Consider the following 20,270-nt stretch of genomic DNA (forward strand, 5'->3'; position numbering starts at 1 on the left):
ATACCTATGGAAATGAATGGTACAACAGCAGAAGTCTAGATACAGCTCAGACAGAAAGATACTGACGTGCATACACAGGATGGCCACGAAATCTTAAAGAAATGCATTGAACCTGCCATTTTCTCAGGTTCAAGGCTCCAGGGAAGTCAAAATTTGTGTGAACACAGACTATCTACCTGTATAGAGTCATTTAGGAAATTGAGACTAGTAAGGCATAGAGGAGCATGGCTTTTAAAGGAGTAATTGTATGGGACGATGCTTTGTGACAGTGAGTGTTGGCGGAGCTAATTCGGGCTCTGTCATTACATGGTATTTGACACTGACCAAATCACAACCTCCTTGCCTCGGTTTCACCACACAGCAATTAGATTACTGATTAATTTAATCTTTATTAATCCTGAAGATTGCCGTAAGCATGTGCTTCTGAGGATTAAAACTTAATCCTCAAAGCATACTTGCAAAGAAACTCTGGTCATAACAACAAATGTAAACTGAACTTTAATTAAAACAAAAAGCTAATTATGCAGTATTCAGTTTTATTTCAAGTTCATTCTTCAGAGCAATCCAAGGATGGAGTAGAAAAAAAATCTGCAAAAAAAAGAAGAGAAAAGTACTTGTAATTGAAAAAGGCCTTAGAGTGCTGTGGAATGAGACTTGCCCACAAGTGCTCCACTTTGGGAAGGCTGATAAGCATCTAGTATCTAAATAATAATAAAGACACGCCCGATAAAAACGAAGAAGCATTCAGTTACTCAGTCATTCTCATTAAGGTGCCTGGAAACATCCCTTGCGGAGCTGTCAGCCAGTATAATCGTCTCTTTGTTAGGGCTGGGGAAGTTAAAGACTTTATTTTGCTTTATAGTCTCATTAGTCAGCCTATCGCCAGCTCTATTTCTGTTTCTAAGCGATGGTAGCCGGAGGGGCGGGGGAGGAGGGGGGGATGTTTTCGGACAGCGATAGAACACACGCATCTGGTGCCGGCTCCCTCAAACCCATCCCAAGCGTTGCCGCTGCGCGTTTTGTTCTGTGTGACAGCTCCCACCAGCGCTCGCAGGGCAGTTTCGAGAGCGGGCGCTTCCCGCAGCCCGGGAGGCAGCATCTCCCCTCGGGGCACGACCCTCCCCAGCGGCCCGGGCTCCGCCTCAGCTTCCCCCGCGGCGGGGCTGGGCTGGGTGCTGCCCGGCGCTGGAGGCACGTTCCCGATTCAGCCCCGGTGGGGAAACAATGACTTGTTTTCCCCCCTGGGGCTGCCGCCGCCTCTCACGTTTCCGGGCCCGCGGCGGCTGGACGCGGCGCTGCCCGCCCCCCCCGGGGCGCCCTGACAGGCCGGCGGTCCCCACCCGCCCAGCCCCGCCGCCGCCCGCCCTCGGAGCGGGGCAGCACCACCCATTGGGGGAGAGGAGGGCGCGGGCGCCCGCACCGTCCGCTCTGCCACCCTATTGGCTGGCGTGACCGCGCTTCGCCCTCCCATTGGCTGCCTTCGCCGCCAGGCAGCGGCGGGGTCGGGCGGTGCCAGCCCGCCGCTGCTCGCCCTCGCCGCTGTCGCTCCCGGCGGGCGAGTAAGTCCGCCAGCGGCCGCGGCGGCGGAGGAGGAGCCGCCGGGCGGGAGGGGTGAGTTTGACCAGCGACCGCTCCCGCGGAGCCAACAACTTTTCCCGCGCGGGGCTGGGGCCGCCCTCTGCGCCGCCGGGACGGTTTGCGGCCGTCGGGCAACTAACGGTCGGTTGAGGAGAGACCCTCTGGCTCCGGGTCCCGCGCGCCGACTCCGCGGCGGGCTCCGCCGCCCCGCCCTGGGGCAACGGCCGGCGTGCGGCTGGAGCGGCCGTTACCCGCCGGGCTCGCGCGCGGGGGAGGGAGGGGGCGGCGGCGGGTGAAGGGCGTGGGGGGCGGTGCGCAGCGGAGTTGCCGGGGAAGGGCCGGTGCCCGGCCGCGGCGGGGGAGGTGGAGGGGCAGGGCGGGGGACCGTGACGGGTTCGGCGGGCCCCCTCCTGCCTTGCTGGGGAGAGCCGGTCTCCGCGCACGGTGCGGGGCGGGGTGAGCAGGGCCGCGGGGTGGCGCTCCGGGGACCGGCTTCAGCTTCCCCCCCCCTTGTCGCCGGTCCCCCCGGAGCGCCGCCGGCATCCCGGCCGCGTCTGGGCCTGCCGGGGTCCTCCCGCGCCCAGTCTCTCGCTCGGCTCCCGGGCGGCGATCGGGGAGGGCAGAGGGGGGGAAGCGACGGCCTCGCCGGGGCGGCTCGGGGCTGGCGGGGCAGCGGTCACTTGTGTCGCCTGGAGAAGGCAGCTGGGGGTGCGGGCAGCCGGCTGCGGGCGAGACAAAGGAGCTGCTCCCGCTCGTCTCCCCGGAGCAGGGGGCAGACAGCGTGGTGCCTGGCAGCAGACTTCCCGCTCCTTCTGCTGGGCGCGTGTGCCTGCTCGTGGGAAGATTTAGGAAATAGTTTAGTGGCGTGCTGTGAAATGCATTCATTCTAACCCGTCTCTTCTGCATGTTTTTTTTTTCTGCCGCGTTGACTTCGGTGTCCGCGGGTAGGGATGCGAGAGGTGGCAGCAACAGTTATAATTGCTGAGAGTTTGCAGTTGAGGTTCATAAGTAGGAAGTGCCATAGACTGCAGGGGTTTGTGCCTGTGTAGGCTTCGTTGTTTAACTTTACGCACGTTAAACTGAAGGAACTTGCCATGTGCTTTGTGTTTTTGAGGTCATGGTAAAAGCAGAGGTAATGCCCGTGGACTCGTCTTGTTCCCTGTAATCCCGAAAGCCATCATGTTTGTTTCCCGTCCAATTGAATTCTAACTCTGTCCCGAAAAAGCTCCTGAAGTCTTAAGTTCACAAGGAGAAGATTTGTGTACTCGAGGATTATTAAGTCTTGTTAGCACTGATCTTTCATCATTTTTAATATACGCTGCTAGTGCGTGAGAAGATGACTATAGAAGAACAAATGATGAAAGTTTCTATTAAGTGATTGCTGTTAGGTTTGTTAGCTGCAAATTCAGATTTGGTGATGAGCTTTTTTTTTAAAGGCAACTTGAACAAATGTCACTGCAAAGAAGTAAAAAGCAGTTTTATGTAGCAAAGCCTAGAGTGACATTGGTGATTGCCTTTCATTGCATCTAAAAGGCTTTTCTGCAGTTTTCCACTCCAATAATGTAGCTAGATACTACAGTGTCTTTTCAGAAGCTTGTGCTTTCCACAGGCTGCTTTCCTCTGTGACAGTGCCTTGCTTTTGTTGTCCTCTCCACCTTCCAACAAGTTATTTTATGTTGTGAAAAGTAAGTAGTGTTGTAAAGCTTGGACAAATTAACTTCCGATTTATTCTACTTTCATCAGTGAAATATTTTTGGTAAGAAGAATATACTTTGAAGTTGAGTTTTGGATCCATCTGGCACTGTTCTTGGATGTATTTTTTCCTCCAGAGTAAGAAGACAATATGAAAATACTACTTCTGAAATGCAAAACTCGGCTGCTTCTCTTCTGTGATAATCTCTTTGTGAGACAAGGTATTTTTAACAGGCCTTTTATCAGAGGGGTGACAATTCTGAGGAAGTTCAGTATTGCTTCGGATGATTTATTAACTGTAGCAATTCACTTCCTTTCAGTGTTGAGCTGTTTTAAAGGTACAAGTTAAATTTATTCAGAATGCTTCTTACAAGGAAAAAGGCTTTCATGGGCAAAATCGTGTTGAACTTCTGCCATAGTCTCCTGAATGGGAGGGTTTTCTCTCACTTGAGAGAGTCCATGGTAGACATGTTCACAGGCATAGCTGGGTAGTTAAATCACTTGGATTCTAATTTTGCAAGGACTTGTATCACTAACAAGCATGTGCGTGAGATATTGCAAGGCTAGGCACTACAAATGGTATGTGTCATCTATATTTTACATAGCACAATGGGGCTGGCTCTAAGCTGGGAGAAGAGCCCGTTTACTGATGCATATGTTATGACTGTATCAAACCTAATAGTAAGTCGCTGAGTTCAAGTCTAACTGTTAGTACATGTTAGTGTAAAACCCCAATATCTTGAACCTTCTTTGTATGTTCATGTCAGGAAATGCATTTTCATTAAATCCTGCCTTAAGGTAAATATTAGGTTCTCTCTTAACCTGTCACTGACTTTAACACATGCGACATGAAAATCACCTTGTTCATTCTGGTGACTTATATAGTTATCAAATGTTGGCTAGTGACTGGCTATTTTAATTGGAAAATAAACATACATTTTATGGCCTGACGTGACACTGTTTTGTTTCAGGTTGTGTGGAAGATGCATAGTTTGAGAAATCTGCATGACTTGTCAGAGAAAGTCACAGTTCCCAGGCTTTCCTTTAGGACTGTGGAGTACTCCTTATGTTTGAGGCTTTCAAAGGAAACTTTTATGAAGCTTAAATGTTTATGTTGATGAGAATATTGAAATGCAGTAGCACTTGTTAGCAAAGATCACCTGAGCACTCTGCAAACACACAAAGCCTATATCGGGAACAGCTTAGACTTAAATCTGTTAGGTGGATCACCAGGTCAGGTTTCATTCCCAAGCCTTCACTTAAGCAAATATGCTCTCTGTGTAACCTGCCATGCTTCCTCTCTCACAAATGCAAGATTGCGTACAAAGTTTATACTTAAGTCTGCCATAGGATTTGTGCAGCTAGTTTTGTTAACATAAATGGAATTTACATGTATGAATTGCTGCACTCGTGTGTTACTTACAGTGTTACCAGTTACCAAGCAGTCAGTCTTCCAGGAGCAATTAACATGAAGTTTAAGCCAGGAGTTTAAGCATGCTGTATAGGAAATGAGAAGCCTGACGATATGACCTTCACTGTGTGTACGCTCTGTCGTCTTTGAAGTGAGGAGAACTAGAGTCCGAATCTCTTACACTTTAGAAAAACTGAAGACTGCAAATTTGTATTTATCTTCTGATGTGTAATAGCTTGATAACTGGAGTGATTCTGTGTAATGTCTAAGACTTCTTCCATGGTACTATGAAAATACAATGTGCTTAAAACCTGCATTTTATATGCAGTGTTTTTCAGTGTGTTGGTTTGTACTTGGTAGGAGGTACTTGAAAGTATTTGTTGTTTTACTGGAATCTGGTAGTTTCCTGCTCAACAAAATTACAGCTTTTGATTTGTTAATGCTGTTCTATTTAATTATGCAAGTATAAAAAACCCCCCACCTTAATTAGAATTGTAGGCATGATGTCTTTTCTTTAAATCTGTATTTTCTTTCTTTTCCAGAAAAAATGGTCCTTGTGGCAGTTCGCTGTCCTCAGTTGCCAGAATTAAAATGGTGGCGTATTAAATGCACATTTGGGAGTGGAGAATGTGTTGGAATTAAAGCATTTTTTTATTAGCATCTGTTAATTAGGAACTTAAATTGGATTAATTTATTTGAAATGCTTCTTGAGATAATCTTGGAAGGCAATAACAAAGTGGTGTCAGGATAAGGACTGAAATCTGTGTCAGATCGGTGTCATTGAAGACAAGGAGTACTGAAGTATGAAAATGTTTTGAATGTGTAGCAACTGCATATTGCTGCAAGGTCTTTTTTAAAGCTTCTAGGCTGCTCAAGCTCTGCATGCCATTAAAATGTTTTATTAGTTCTTGCATTGACCAGAGTCTTCCCTATACTCTATAAGGTATATTATAAGTATACGCACACACTTTTAAGATTAAGTACTTCTGCATGCTCTCAAGATTTTCCTTATAAATAACTAACACTTAAAATATTTGAAGTTATTTGAAAACATTGGTGAAATATAAAAAGTTTTCCGTGAGACTGAGGGGTGAAATGCTTCTGCATTTTTTCTTATTGTAAATCATCAGATTTCTATGAGAATTTGTGCTAGAACTTTGTTAGCATGAAAACTCAAATACTCCTGGATTAGATAAAAAAACCCAAAAAACCCAACATCTGAAAGATCCAACAACTATAATAGTTTTCAATTTATAGCACATCTAAAATAATGCAGGATATGAAGTGTTTTCGTGTACTTCTGGTGAAACTGTTGTGAAGCCTTTGTCCTAATTAGGACCATGTTCAAGAGCAGCAGAATAAAAATATAATGTCGGCTTAGTCTGGGAGGGCAACTGTTATTTACAGCAATTTCTTTAGATGCATCCCCACATAAACTTACATGCTTTGGTAACAACTGGAAAGGTAGTGAATGAAAGCACCATAATTTACAGCCCAAGTGAGTACTGAAATTGTCTGAATGTGACCCTTTCTTGTCATTGCAGTGCCAGAAATGGGAGGATGTTGATTTATGTGTTTCAGTGTGATGAATTAAGGGCTCTGTTTATAAGGCTTCAGTGTAACTTCTAAATGGTGTACATTGGGTTCGATAAACAGTTGTTGCTAGGAGTATTATTTATTAGAACTGGAATCAATAAAGCATGTGGAATTTGGACAGATACTTAATAATCACTCTTCACGTCCCGTCCTGTCCCCCCCCCCCCCCCCCCCGAGGGCATGCATGAAAACATTTCTTAGTTTATTTTAAATGACCAGCATTGCTGAAGAATCATGTGATTGTTGAGAGGAAGACTGGAAATGGGTTATCTCTCCAAAACAGATGTGTGTTTGTGTTCTTCCATCTCTAACCTCTGATGATATGAAATGCTGTGTAGCAATCAAAGCATAACAAAGAAATCTAGGTGAAAGCAATACTGGCTGAGTAGTAAAACACGCCTGTTGCTGATGCAAAAGTCACAGAGTATTTGTATTCCATCCTGACTGGCATAAGAGCTCTTATTCTAAACTTAGCGACAGAAACTGTGTATTTTGGGCACTTTTGATAGCTATTAAAGACAGCTCTCTTACTTAAGATATAAGATATCCTTTACATTTTGTTACTTTTTTTTCTATTTGGAAGCTAACCTTTAATTAAAAGTAGCATAGTATGCTCTGAAGCTGCACTGGATACTAATTAACTCACTTCAGTGCTTAAAGCCATGCTGTCTCCTAAGGTTTCCAGCTGTTTGCACTGGATAAATATTTATGCTTCAGCAAGGCATTAATTTCAGCCTGATGAATAGTGCATACAACTTTAATATTTTTGTTAATACTAAACACCATGATTCAGTACTATTACTATATTTTATTGCAATTCTATTTTTAGAAAGGGGAGGAAGAAGCCCGTTACACTTTAAATATGTGATAGAAAATTAAACCTGACACTCAATAATTAAGCTGTCTAGCAGTCTCAATATTGTACAGAAGCTAGTGCTGGATGATATAAGGTCTCCATGAATGTCTGGTTAATGGACAAGGCTATACTATACCATTATGGTTTGTTTTCAAGTACTTGTCTTTATGTATGAGAACAGGATTCAATTTTTTTGTATTTTTAGTTCTTTTTAATCCAGTATTTGCTATATTAAAGCAAATGACTGGAATATGTGTAAAAGCATTAAGTTGACCTAATAAATCTTAAAAAAATGCATTTAACAGGTTTTTAATACCAACCACCATCTCTGAAAATTAGGATACTGTGAATATTTTCAAAACAGTCTATCATGTAAGACAAGTTGGGTATACTATAGTAACATCTCTAGCTGAGGAAGTAGGCTATAGGATCTTCAGGTACAAAAATGAAAACTTTTTTTCCCCATGAACACTCCTTCTTAGCGTTCGCTGGCTGAAGAAAATTGTGTTACCCTTCCAGAGTTGAAGTGGGTTGCAAAATCAGACTGCAACATCATATATTTTGTGTTAGGCAGATGAAGGGAAATTGTTTTGAAACCGTGGGGAGGACTGATATTAGAGAATTCCTTAGCTCTTGGTACTTAGTGCTAAAGCAACAGTTTTATGTTCCTTACAGTAACTTTACGCTGGATTTTGCCAGTGAAATTCTGAGTATTTTCCTACAGTTTGTGGTTAGTAGCACATCTGGCTGAACCAATTACTGTCTACTCAGTTAAAATAATACCTTTCTTACTGACTTTCTTTAGGTTGTGCCAAAATGCCTACCTGTTTCATGTCACGTGCTGTGGACATGCTACTGCTTTTACTCAGTTACGGCTTTTAGGCTCAATAAGCTGTAGTCTTTCCACTCACATCTCATGCTTCTAATTATATTGACTCCATATGTCAGGTCTAGAAAGACTAATAGGCTCTTGCATTTTTTTTTTCCTTCTTTGAACTAAATTCCCAGTGCAGCAGCCAGAGGAGCAGGTGAGAGGCTTTTGACAGTAATTCTGCACATCTGATTACGCATGCATTCTGTAGCCTTGCCAGTGCTGGTATAGTATTTACCAATTCCTGCCTGTCTTGAGAGAATGTGATTTTTCCTCAGCTTTACAATTAAATGTAAAAATTCAAGTTCCTCTGCTCCCCCCGCCCAGTTTTCTCAGCAGCATTTTGTGTTGATACTGTGAATGATGGGTATTTTCACCACAGTGGTGTTGTGATGAGACACTATACTTCAGACAATCAAATTTTTCATATTACTTAGTGAAACACAACAAAGAGAACATCTGTTTTGCAGAGTACTTAATGATACTGCTTGAAGTATCAGAATTCTGTTGTTTCAGCTAGAATTGGTTGAAGTTTTGTTGAATTTTCAGTAATGTGTGCAAATATAGCAGAACTACTCTTCAGTCACTTTTGCATCATGTTAGAGATTGTAGATTAGCAATCTCTGCTACTTTCAATTTTTTTGCTGCCTTAGTAATTTTTGTTTGGCATACATATTTTCAATATTATTCTTTTTGTCTTACGCCAAAATTTAAGAGTGTCTGAAGCATGTGCATTTGCATCGGTTACCAAGAGTTCTTACTAGAATGTAATGGTTATTTGTGCAGTGATATTTTATCCTAAACTGTTGTTGTTGGCAAGCTGTAGCTGTAGAGGTAAAACTGATAAGGATTTTCCACCCGAAACTTAACATAATCAGAGAAGATCTCTAAACTGTGCAGTTCCTTTGCATACATAATGCATACATTCATTAGTTCCTTAAGGAAGTAATGAAAATCTTTGATTCATTCCCATTTTAGTGGTATTTTAAAGTGCCTTAGATGTTTTGTCCTATTCTGGCAAAGAAGTGGATGATAGTTCACCTCTGTTCACGAAGTTGCAGCAATCCAGTGAAACAGTGACAAGGACTGTCTCACTTAACCATTTATAACTGCCTTTCAGTGTGGTAAAATAAAGTTCCTATATAAATTCAGTAGCAACAGTAGGATATGGGTATACTTGATGTCAAGGGAAGAAGGAACACCTAAAAGAAGGTCCCTGCTTGTACAGTAAACAGAGAAACTGACAAAAATGTGAATAGGAAGTTAACTGAGTGATGAAACAGGAACCAAATGATGCCACATTTACTCTTCAAGAGGTTCCTTAAATGTGTCTACTGATTTTAAATGATAGGTGTATGATCCTTTTGTGTTGTGCAGTTATTACCTCCAGCCCCCCCAAATGTTATACTGTTTGAAAAGTGGCCATTCACTGAGGTTATATTTGTTATTTCCTCTCATGTGATACAGCTTGCTTTGCTCTTGGTTCATTACAACTCCTCTTTCCTGTGGGCATGATAGTTTTTTATGAATGTCACATGTTGCTTCCTAGGGTTGTGAAGCTGTATTGATGTCATTCGTCTCTGGTTCATTTGAGTCCACTGTGTCCCAAATACATGTGTAGTCAATGACCAATTTCCGTGTATTGTCATAATTGCATCTGCCATTCAAGTGGCTTTTCGGTTGTCGCTTGTAAGCCGAATACACTAAATCAAGTTCAAGTTCATAGACTTCATATTATTATAGAAACAAATTTTGACTACTTTGTTGTTAGGCTACAGAAATATTTATCAGGCTCTAAGTCATGACGTCTGTGCTCCAAACCAGGGCTCTGAATTTGTAACTGAACATTGAAGTACCGCTCACTTATTCTGGAAGTACTAGATAAGTAGGTCTTAAAGAATGCACTTAGAAACCAGGCCTGTCTTGAGCAGAAGACATCTTGAGATTTAATGAGAATGCAAATAAAAGAAACAGGAAAAGAAAATGAATGCATGTGCTGTTATTTTTAATCTTAAAATGTTTTCTGCTACCTAAGTGATATCAATATAAATTTGTTAGAAACTTTCTGTTGTTATGGCTTTGGAACAACAGCAGATTACTTGGTGATACCATTTACCCTGGAAATCTGTACATGAGTTGCTCAAATAAGAGTCCCTCTAGAACCTGTGTAACCTGAGTTTCATTAGATTGATATTTCTTTCTTGGAATAATTAATATTTTGAGCTTTAGAAGCTTTCGTGAAGTGGGAACTTTTTACTTGAAGAGCTTTTTAATCTAATATGAATTCAACCTAAATTAATATGCCCTACAATGTAAAACAATTAACACCTTTTTTTCTGCTTTGCCACTATTATGCTTTTGGGATTTTACTTTTTAAAATTACAATAGAGAGCAAGTCATACAGAGTAGTAAATTGTCTGACACTTAAAGTTGCACACACCTTGTCTGTACTACAGTGTTGAAATTATACGTGGCAATAGAGCATTTCATGTGTTGGATGCATCTTTTCTGAATTACATAGAAGTGTGGGTCCTGCTGTTACTTTTTAAAAATTTCAGTTAAAGAAGTCATGTTTTTCTGTTGCTTAGTAAGTATGTAAAGTACACAAAGTTGTTCTTAGGTGCTCTGAAATGTTTTTCAAATTAACGTGTCCAGTCTTGTAAGTATAACAGGCTTGTGCAGGAGAGCTGGTGGGGGGGAGGGAAGGGATGAGGAAGAATGAGAAGACTGCCGTGGAGAGATAAAGCATATTTTTCCTGAAACTGTTTAACACAGCATTATATGCATGTATTGGTGGATCATTTTAATTCTGTAACTTAACAGGGAGCAGTCGTCAACCACTCAAAGCAAACTAGATCCTAAGATTATTTTCAGTATTGATGTACCCCTCTTCTGGAAAATGCAGCTTCGTTTAGCTTTTTTCTGTCAAAATGAGCTACTAAAACACATATCAATAGACCACTATAAACTTATTTTTGCTATAAAATCTGTGATGTATTCCTAATAGCAACGTTCCTGCTTAGATCTCTCATGATCTTTGGGGAAATGGTAGAATGGTATACTGGAGATAATATTTTGCAAATAATAAGTTATCAAGAATGCTAATGCTGCTGCATTGGTAGAGTTAGAGTGATGGGATGTATCATAGCACTAATTTAAAATAAATGTTCTGGAGTAAAAGTAAAATCAAACCCTTCCGTTGCAGTTATATTTGATCATGTCTGATGTTATTACACTATATTGTAGATCTACCCTGGGTAAACACACCATAGTGGTTATTCTTGCAGTGTACGAAGTTCTTAAAGCCTGTTTCTGGGACATCCAAATCATTGACCTATCCCAGGATTTATGCCAAAAGCATAGTTTCATGTTTGTTTCAAATACAATGTGTTGGACTTCCTCAGCTACAAGTGGAAATTCTTTGAAAGGATAGTTCATATTTGTGGGTACATGAAAACTTACGAATGCTTGCAGAGTAGGAGTCCAGGTTGTAGAGGGAAGTTTTAACTGGACATGTGCGACTGTCTGGTGAAGGAGGGTATGATTTCAAAGCAGACAGAATTATCTTTAAATGGTTTTCATGCTATTTTACAATACTATTGAAACAAGTATTTGTTCAATGTCAATTGGAAACAATACTATTGTTTCAATACTATTTTACAAAGTTTTTAGAACTTATAACTTAACTAATTTTTGGCAAATAAAAATAAGTCACTTCTGAAGCACCTGTAACTTTTGCAACCTAATTCTCAGTTTGTGGAGCTCCCTGCATTTTGTGGAGGCAGAAGGAAGATTCAGTTGAAATGAAGTCCCAAGAGCTGCTACAAAACTTCTTCCTCATGTGGCTTGTGTAGTATCTTCTAAAGTCAGTTTCTGGCTTGCAGGTATGCATCTCTACCTTTCAAACTAAATGAGGTGCAGATACCTAGAATGGGGTTGGAATTATGCAGAATCTCCCGAAATCTCATTCTCAGCCAGTGGAGTTGGGAAGTTTTGGCCAGAAGTGTTGCGTTCTTAATGTTGTTACTAAAAAGTACAAGGTGAAGGGTATTAAAAATGGAAGGTGAAGAGCCTGCTCAAACTCCTGTTCCTACTTTGTGAACTGAGTCTTTTTCCTTCTGATAAGTCACTGCTAAACCACTTGTTAGATGAATGTTTCTCCACTTGCTCTAGCTTAAACTTAATGCTGTAATGGTAGAAGGTGTTGGAATTGTGCCTTTAACAGTTGATGCTCAGAGGTGAAGTACAACCTCTGCTTAATACTCCACATGCTTTTTAGGTCACACTCAAGCTATTGTGCAGCATCTGCTTATGCATGCTTTACACTGAGAGTCTTTCCAACAGCTGAATTACCTGACACCTTTCTTCTTGATATGTGGCTGAAAGTTCTGAACAAACTCTAACTTGAGATGACTTGCAATTTTCACTTAGAGGGAAAACTTGTTTTTAAAATTAGCTTGCAGAAAACAGGCTTCACAAACAGCTAGATTAAATGAATAACTACTAGTAAAGGTATGCTGTAGTAGCACTGAAGTTTGAGGAGGCAAGGAACTAGATGTCACAGCATTGCTACCAAAATAATGCTCTGTGCTTGTGAAAAGACTATTGGTTGGTTCAAGACTTGTATGCAACACTGAAATGAGAGCTGCAACTTATAAACTATGCAGAGACAATAATTCTATTTCTTTATTTTAAATTTGTCTTTGGGTTTCAGGGACACTTCCTGACTTCATAGGAATGTAGTGTACTTTGGACTTAGGGAAACTAGGGCGCATAAGAACAGCAAGTTTACTTTTCTTGGGGTTCTGTAGAATGTTTCTTGTTAAGTGGATAACTTCTGCAGCACTTTCCCTTACAGAAGTGGTAAGAGCGCTGTGTCATGTACTGCGGTACTGTCTGCTCATAGACGCTCTTGACACAAGTTAGAGGAGTGCTGCTGATACACAGAAAACAGACAAAATTTCTAAAGCTTTCTAGTTCATTCTTATCAGAGCATAAAGAGGGTGCCTTTATTTTAATACTATGGAATTTTGTGGCTAAAGCAAGAACTGGAGAACCTGTGTGGATTAGGTCACTTTTGTAGTATTAGCACACTGTTCCATTTTTACACATTTATTTTGTGATTTCAGTTATGTTTGGTTAAGGTCGTGGTTGTACTCACTTTAATGTTAATTTAATTTAAATTCTATTTCCTTATGATGCATATAGTTATTACCTTGATTTTTCTTTCTGTATGTTAAACTGTTAACTATATTAATCCAGAATAAGTAAGAACATACTTTAAGACAAGATTTTTCAACTACAATTATTTTATTTTATCTAAGACTAGGCTGTTTATATCTGTTCTTTCTTAAAGATTTAGTAAGATGTAAACAACAGTGTTTGCATGGAGTAAAACAAAAGAGGAAGCAAGTATATTTCAGCTGCTAAGAAAAGCTGTTTTGAAAGTAATAGCTCTTATTTTGTTTTTCTGTAATTAATGTAGCTATTGGTATATTACAGATGACAGAAAAGCTAACACTTGAGAATATACTGCAAATGAAATAGCTTGAAAGAGAGTAGGGCTTCTGCCAGCTGGAGAATGGGATGTAACCAGAGTAAGCTGGCTTACATGTGGTCAGTTTTGACTGACTCTGTGGTTACCAGTATGGCGGTTGTACTTATTGCGTGCTCTTGTGCAGAAGACAGCAAGGAAGAAATAGTAAAGTAGGATTAAAAAAAAAACCAACACAAGTTGTGGAAGTTACTTCCTCTTACTTCAGTTTGTCACTGTACTGCTAGGGCTGCTTTTGTACTGCTTTAACAATATAAATCTGACTTACTATGGCTTGTTTAAATTCAAGTGAATATATCAACGTGTAATCTCCTATCTGTATCTTGGCGAGTTGTTTAGCTGGCATGAGTCATTTGATTGTCTTGAAAGAGTTATCTCCTTGCTGGTAAAGGGCAAGTACAAGGTTAGTTGTGTACAAAGGTGGTTTGTAATTGTTGTTTGCTAATCTGAAGTTGAGCAAATATAATTGCCAGGAGTCAAAGATCATGATTAAAATATTTGAAAACCTATGCTTATAGGGATCCTATCTTCTGCTCAAGACTTTAGAAAGCTTTCATCATGAATGTTTTGGGTCTTGGATGCCCATATGACTATTTGCCAGCATTGTAAATGGCGTTATGACCTCAACTGTAGGCTGTGTTTGGTTTTTTTGTTTGGTCCCCCGTCCCGTCCCCCCCCCCCTTGACAGAATTGGAAGGTTGTAGAAGGGTGAGATATAGTTTGATATGCCAAGTATTGGTGTGTAGGTTTCTGGGCTGCATAGCATCAGTATTCTATGGTGTTGGATCCTTTACTCAAGAAACAACTGCATTTAAGACAGTTATTTATAGTTTCTATGCAGTCTAGTTAAAGTATGCTTTCTTTCTTTAGAGTAATTTTTTTTCCTTATTTGCCGTCATCAAAACTTAATTGAGGTCTGTCGTCTGTGGCTGAATATTATTAGCCCTAGGATTTTAAAAATTTGTATCATTCAGGATATCATTCAGGAGGACTTTTCCATTTGATGGGCAAATATCCATCATTTTGTCATATCTCAAGTGTAAACTGTTCAAGAAGTATATGTGCACAAGATCAGGAAATCTTATTTAGATCTATATCATGGAAAAGTTCATTGATGCCTGACTCTTCAAGGCTGATGTTCCACATTGTCATCTAAAGTGTAAGCTGCAAATAAGGTGGTTGCTTCTAGCACTGACAGAGAGAGGGGGGGGGGGGAAAGCAGCAAAACTGAACAATGCCCTTGGCAATAAGATGTTCAAATTGACTGCAGTCAATTTGATTTCAGTTCCTAAGGTTCAGTAACCTTTACAAACCACTGGGAACAAACATATTCAAAACAGTTCTCTTTGTGTAGGTTAACTACTGTACTGTGAAGACCGCTGCGGTAATGACCATACTGAATCAAACCTGAATTTCTGAAACCTTGTTGTCTAGCAGTAGCTGTTAATAGAGGCCTAGAAAGGAACTGATAGGGGAAGCTGGAAGAGTGTTGTGTGGGAGCAACTTCTGACTTCAACTTTCTAAACTGGAAGAAGTGCTTTTATGTTTAGTGGCTGTGGATGGATTATTTCGTGAACGTGTCCAGGCTTCTTTTTTTTCCTGTGCATTTATGTAAAGTTTATGTACTTGGACTTGGGACTCAATGCGTACTTCCTTCGCATTGTTTTTGGTAACCCCTTCTGTTAGTTTTGAGCCTGTCACCTATAGTTTCACCTAATGCTTGGTAGTTCTGTTAGAAGATGCTGAACAGCCATCTCTTGTCATTTTAGGAATTTGCTTGAGCCTGAGTCAGTGGTGCATGGTGCACCGTAGCTATCTTGTTGACACTGCCTGATTTTTACACTGAAGATAGCAATTATCAGAGAATATTTGATACTGAGTCTTTCAGCACTGCTTGCATTGTGTTTGAATAGAGCATGTGACTGTTTCAGGCTTAGCACAATGGGGTTTTTGTTTCTTTGTGCAAGTTTGAAAAATGTCAAGAAGTCAGACCTGGCCTTTGTGTTTCTGAATCTTGTGGTGGTTTTTGGAGTCCACAGTAGCATCAGTTTCTTTTCTCAAAAGACTTTGAATGATTTGCTACCCATTACTGCACCTACAAGGATCTGTTTGGATAGGATAGCTTGACCATATTCAAAATTGTATAGTAAATGAACAGATCGCTGTATTACTAGAATGAGTTGTGCATTAACATCAGGAAAGTATGTTCTCTTCTTTGGCAATTTATTCAAGAATACACTTGCCTGAGTGCTGTTTCCTGTTCTGAGGCTTACCAGGGATTGTGTCTTTGTCTGTGAAATGTGTTGGGAGAGAAAGAGGTTCAGCAACATGAATTTTAAGTGTAGACTGTAGTCCTTAAGTGAACTTGATGTATGATGTAGAGGTGATTAAAAAGCTTTTAATACTACTTGTACCACTTCAAAGGGTAAGAAAAGTTGAGTCCTACTTGGCCCTTCCCTACTTTTGTATACGAACTGCTATAGAATACAAGATCAACATGTACCAGAGACTTGATCTCTTATGGGTCTGGTACATCCTAACAGAATGCTCACAAATTTACTTCATTCCTCTTCTGGGATGAGTGTACAAATTTGACTGATGGTTCATAAAAATCTTAACTTTCTGCTCCATGTTTCCCTTGGGCTAAAAAAATTTTTCTTAGCAAATAGTACAAACTTCCAAGTAGATACTTTTCAGATTAGGTAAGGACACAGTATATGCTTTCCCTCCTCTTCCAGCAATTCCCAGAGGATGGGACTTGAGCAATTTTTGGCTCCTGGTTTTGTTTTTTCCAGATCTGTGACTTCCACTAGCAAACTCCTAATACTGTGGTTCCAGAAGGTCAGTTCTGCAGAACTCAAGAGTTCATTCTTCATCCAAGTCCAGCCTCCTTGTACTTAATCCAGATTTCATTTACACACATGCATTCTGTGGATGAATTCTACAAAGGCTGGGTAGCTTTAAAGAATGGGAAAGCCACCTATTGTGAGAATTTCTTTTTGAAGAACAACCTGTGCATATGTTGTCTGTGACTTCATTCAAGGCTATGATTTGATATTATTGTATTAAAAAAGTCTTGAGTGACATGTGTGGAAAAACTGAAGCCATTTAAGTGGATGGATCATTAGTAAGTTTGCCAGAGAACACATCTTAACTCATATTGGCTCGCCCTCCACCAGCTCAGTGCATAGTGGTTTTTTCTCCCCCCTCTATTAAAAGCAGTAAGTTCAGTAAGTTCCTGTTGTATTTGTGCTGTAATGGAAAAAAGAATGGTCTTTGTGGAGACTTTATAGAAGTCTCTTCCAAACAAGACTCGCTTTTGTCAGATAAACTTGATATCTTATTCCAGTTGTACTACTCATCTTGAAACAAAGCAAAAATTGATATCTCCTATGTAAGGAGAGTTTTATTATAGTATTAGACTAGAGCAAGATCAATTTACAGTTCTCAGAGGCTGCTTATTACTTGGGAACAGATCCAGAGAACAGTCTTACCTCAAGCTATATCAAAATGTATTGCAGACTTTGAGTGGAATGTAAGTTAAACTTATTCTTCTCTTGTTGGTATTAGAGCTCAAGTTGCATATGTCCTAGGGTTCCAATGTTAGAGATTAGTAAGGGCTGCATGGCTTTATGTATGCTTACTTTAAATAGATGTTCTACTAGGAAAGCTGCTTTGTTAATTATTGTTTAGTATAAATCCTATTTCTTGCTGCTAATACAAGTTGAGAGTCTTGTGGAAAATACTCCAAAGTGCTTTCAACTCACAAGGCATAAACAGATACATTTGCCATGTGTTAGATGGGCTGCGGTAGCTATGCATGCTTTCATCATGTGGCAAATGTGAAGTAATGTGATAAGACCTGCAATGAAAGAGTGTCACCTAAAGTTGCTTTACTTCATGTATGATATAAGCTAAGAATATGTATGTGTCTAATAAAAGTTCAACAGACAACCTGACAACCTGTGACAACCTGACTTACTGAGATCCATCACAAATAATTTTGTGGTATTATTTGACTCTTTGAGACTTCTTCCTCTTTCCTGCAACTATCTTCCATCAGGACATCCAAATGACTCTGCCTCTTAATCTTTTGGAATGAGGAGCATGGGGACATTTGAAGCTGCTCGTCAGTTTTAGTCAAAGTATTATTTGATTTGTGGGGACAAAAGCAATCTGTTTTTAAAGAAATTCTCCAACTCCACTCATCTGAACTCTTTGCAGGGACTTAAGAGGAAGAGACTAGGGAAAAAAGTCTATTCAAAGGGAATCACATGCTGATGTACCTTAAAACAAGACTTTTCTGGGAGAAATGCTGTGTAGTGCTTGCCGTATTGTTTGAATTTTCATTACAGTTTTGGTATTTATAAAGTACATTCTCAATATAATTTTACAGCTTTTTTTCAAAGTAGCATGTATTTATCTACTTCATGTTGCTTTAATTCCATAGTGACTGGGGCATCTAATTCTTATAGTGGCCTAAATCTTGCAGTTGAATCCACTCAAATGGAGCTGTAATTAGGGCATGCTTTTTTAATCCTTTTGGGATTTTTTTCTGTAAAAGGTTAACAGATGCTGTAAATTAGGCCTTTTTTGGCCCACTTTGTGTTAAAAATTCCATTTTAGAGTTACTTTTTGTAAACTTTCTCTGGGCTTCAGAAAAAATTGTATTGTTAACTGAAATTTGTTCATCCTTCCTTTAGAACAGTCTTGGGTTTGCCAACTCTGTCCACACATTATTGCAGTCCAACTTGATCTATTATTTAACTAGCACAAAATGTGGCAATCCTCAGCAAAACAGTAGGGTGTCTGCCTGTTTTAATAGATTCCACACACCTGATGTGTGGAATTGAGGCTTTTTTCCCTTCTTGGGAGAGATCAATCTAAGAGATAATCTTTGTCTTCAAGGAAAACAATTATAAAATTAGATTTCTTATTTGTGACACTCAAATGTGTGTTGCTGTGGATGCATATTTGCTTGAGGTTAAACAGTGTATTCTGAAGGGTATATGCATTTTTAATGCATGAAGGTAAAATAAGGATAGTCTATCTTCTGTGCATCTCAACTGCCTTAACTCTCAATGGAATGCCTCTGCTACTTTAAAAATCAAAGATCTGATCAGCAAAAACTTTGTCCTGTTTCTTTTAGTTCAGCTTTTTATAGATTTCAGTTCAAAAGTTCATGCTTTTGCCAAAAAAAGACTTGTCTTCAAATACACAGTTATAAAAGCTTGAAGTATTGTCTGTAGTCCAATGGATAATGCCAGCCAAGGATGCTCTTACTGTTTTTACTGGTCAAATGAATCCTGTGTTCTCTGGGAGCCTTTAATCTGAAAATAAGCCTTGATGGATCAGTAGAAATAGGTGAAAAAAATGCATCCGTTGGATAGATGTGGTGTCAACTATGGACTTGGAGTATCCAGGACTCCTCTGGACACTTAAATCATGGGTTTCTTGCTTTGAGCAGTTAATATTAGCACAGGCATTTGCACTGTTAATGGGACCTAGTAGGGAATGGTTACTATTGTCAACTCTGCTGAAGCATGAGATGTTGCAAAAGCCTTTGTCTGCCTTCACAGGAATGAAAGTAGGGCTAGTAGATTGTGTGATTCTGTAGGAACTGATGAGGTTGTTGCTTCAATAATTGTAGTAGGACTAGCCTTTGTGTTTGTTAGCACACAGTATTATCCTTAAAAGCCTGACTTCACAGCAGGGTTTGACACACAACCTATACCATTCAGAGGCCACTAATCCATATTGTCTTCATTATGCCTTTAGAGACCATCAGTGCTGGTCAGAAAGAGTTGGTATTTAGCTAGATTAGTTTCCTTCATGACAATCCTTCCTATTTCTTTGTTGATACAGGATGACAGAATGGATGAGGTTTGAATGGACCTCTGGAGATCAAGGCCAACCTCCTTTGCTCAAAGTAGTGAAAATTGGAACAGGTTGCTCAGGATCTTGTCCAACTGGGTTTTTAATATCTCCAAGGATGGAGGTTCCTCAGCCACTCTGGGCAACCTGTTGCAGTGCTCAATAACCCTTACATGAAATTACACTAAAAAGGGTTTAAATGTATTTCAGTGTTTGCCCGTTGCCTCTTGTCCTGTCACAGGACACCAATGAGAAGAGCCTGGCTCTGTCTTCTTTACTCCCTCCCCTCAGGTAATTATCTACGTTCATAAAATCCCCGTGAGCCTTCTGTTCTCCAGGCTTAACAGTCCCAGCTCTCTCAGCCTCTCCTCATATGAGAGATGCTCCAGTCCATCCGTCAACTTTGTGGCCCTTTCCCAAACTCTCTCCAGTATGTCTATGTGTCTGTTGTGCTAGGGAGCCCAGTGCTCCAAATGTGTCTCACCAGGGCGGAGCACAGGGAAGGATCACCTCCCTTGACCTGCTGGCAATCTGGGGGCTGTGGGCCGTCTTTGCTGCAAGGGCGTGTGTGGCTGGCTCACGTTCCCCTTGTTCATGAAGCCCCCCGGGGCTTTTTCTGCAAAGCTGCTTTCCAGCTGTCTGGCCCCTGTGTGTGCTGGTGCCTGGGGTGGTTTGTCCCCAGGGCAGGACTTGGCGTTGTTGCCCTTTAAACTTCCTGAGTTTCATGTGTTGGCTCACGTCTCCTGCCTGTTGATGTCCCTGTGAATCCCAGCAGCACACCCCTCTGGGGTATCGACTTCTCCCCCCGGTTTTGTGTTACCTGCAAACATGCTGAGGG

General features: G+C 40.6%; 1 protein-coding gene across 4 annotated transcripts in view; it reads left to right on the plus strand.

Moving 5' to 3' along the window:
• Positions 1-1,490: 1,490 nt before the first annotated feature.
• The window catches only part of HYCC1 (hyccin PI4KA lipid kinase complex subunit 1), a 51,260-nt gene continuing 32,480 nt past the window's right edge, over positions 1,491-20,270 (plus strand). For 2 of the 4 annotated variants that reach the window (XM_072854148.1, XM_072854144.1), the window contains exon 1: positions 1,491-1,611. The gene's annotated coding sequence lies outside the window, so the exon portion shown is untranslated. Of the gene's footprint in view, positions 1,720-3,407; positions 3,492-20,270 lie in introns of those variants that run through there. The other 2 variants (XM_072854145.1, XM_072854146.1) reach the window with 2 other exon arrangements.

Source organism: Ciconia boyciana, chromosome 2, assembly GCF_034638445.1.
Source record: "Ciconia boyciana chromosome 2, ASM3463844v1, whole genome shotgun sequence".
Lineage (NCBI taxonomy): Eukaryota > Metazoa > Chordata > Aves > Ciconiiformes > Ciconiidae > Ciconia > Ciconia boyciana.